General features: G+C 45.3%; 1 protein-coding gene across 1 annotated transcript in view; it reads right to left on the minus strand.

The window, feature by feature from the left end:
* The window catches only part of NPFFR2 (neuropeptide FF receptor 2), a 152,783-nt gene extending 151,821 nt beyond the window's left edge, over positions 1 to 962 (minus strand). The window contains exon 1 of the mRNA XM_075849782.1: positions 707 to 962. The gene's annotated coding sequence lies outside the window, so the exon portion shown is untranslated. The remainder of the gene's footprint in view (positions 1 to 706) is intronic.
* Between the last annotated feature and the right edge of the window lie 944 nt (positions 963 to 1,906).

Consider the following 1,906-nt stretch of genomic DNA (forward strand, 5'->3'; position numbering starts at 1 on the left):
GTTATTTGTGGCCAAACCAGTTGTATACGTTTGCACTTGGTTAAACCTCTTTAGCTCAAATTGTGACACATTTATGAAGTGACTTCTTTAGAAATTTGTCACTGATGCCTTCAATGTTGCAACACTGCAACAGACACTAAAATGTTATACAAATACCACTTCTGAAAGATGACCTCTACAGTGTCATACGGTGACATTCATCAGATAGACGCTGCTGGAGACAGAGCTGACAGCATCTTTGTCCAACTACCTATTTCAATAGCATGTCACCCCCAACAAGACATAACGGTGCCTTTCATTACTTCCTATGACAATTCTTCATATTAAAACAAGACAGATACTGTTACAATTATAACATTTGATACAATCATGCGGATACATGTTGCAATTTTGTTCCACAGTCACAGTCCAGTGGTCCATGTTCTAAAGTGCACATTAATAGCACTACAAACTCCATATCAATTTTCAGAAGACCCCATCTGTACCTGAAAGCCTGGAGTTAACATTCAAGGGCACCACTGTGCCGGGGATGTACTAAGATCAAAAGCCTATTCTATATACATTTGAAGCAGAGGCATTATGGTAAGAAGTCAAATTGAGTTCCTTTAATGCTTTAAGTACTTTTCTTAGCCAAGAGTAGCTGTCTAGGGCTGGACTTTATAAGTGTCTTCACCCTTCTCATTGTAGAATATATGCAAGCACTTACCTGTGGGTGAGGAATATGACTTAAGGAGTATTAGATGGACTCACAGCAGCAGATATGTCTCTGACACTGTAACTGATGTCTCTTGGGAAGAAACCTGGATGAAGCTACTTTCAAGCTGCAGAGCCGGTATGTCCAGTGAAGGAGCTGCTCCAGCACAGCAGCCGATGTCTCCCAGATATAAGCAAGCAGTGCACAAGCAGCAGATCAGCACGTTTTAACCTCCTCCTTTTTGTTGTTGATAGTGGAGCTTGTGATGATGACAGGTTCACGTCATGGATTTGTGAAAGAGCTGCATGGATGGTGGGTGTGATTATCCCTGCACCTCCCCTTATCATTAGTGGGAGGCTGAGAGTTCTAGTAGCCTAGGAAGAGAGGAGGTGACAGCTCCCACTTGTCACAGCTTCCAAGCTGCTTGTTTAGATTACAGCACAGAATTGTTTGTGAGTAATCACACTAGCGTATCAGATTCACGCGCGTGTGTTGCGTTATGCATCAGTGTGCTTTGCGAGTGGCATGCGTTATTTACGTATTCGCAAAGCACATCTTTTTTTTTTCAATTGAATTGATGCGCAAATCACGCAACGCACACGGATGTGCATCCATGTGCAGTGCGTGGTTTTCACGCACCCATAGACTTCAATGGGTGCGTAGGTGCGTGAAAACGCACCAATATAAGACATGCAGTGAGTTTCAGGCCTCATTCACACGAGCGTGGCGTTTTTGCGCACGCAAAAACGCGGCGTTTTGCGTGCGCAAAAGCCACTTAACAGCTCCATGGGGCAGCAGCATATGATGCGCGGCTGAGTGCTTTTTGCGCAGCCGCCATCATTATGACACTCCATTTGGATGTTTGTAAACAGAAAACCACGTTGTGCGAATCACGCTGTTCGCACGGAATGCTTTGAAGTCAATGGGTGCGTGATTCGCGCGAAACGCCCAAAGAACGGACATGTCGTGACTTTTTTTCAGCGGACTCTCGCTGAGTAAAAATCACGGACATGTCTGCACGGCCCCATAGACTAATATAGGTCCGTGCAATGCGCGTGCAAATCACGTGCGTTGCACGGACGTTTTTCCCGTTTGTCTGAATAAAGCCTCACGCAGCGAATTTTCGCTGCATGAAAACTCACGCATGTGTGAACGGCCCCATTGAAATCAATGGGTCCGGGTGCTGCGTGTGATTTCCACGCACAGCACACG

This window comes from Rhinoderma darwinii, chromosome 1, assembly GCF_050947455.1.
Source record: "Rhinoderma darwinii isolate aRhiDar2 chromosome 1, aRhiDar2.hap1, whole genome shotgun sequence".
Lineage (NCBI taxonomy): Eukaryota > Metazoa > Chordata > Amphibia > Anura > Rhinodermatidae > Rhinoderma > Rhinoderma darwinii.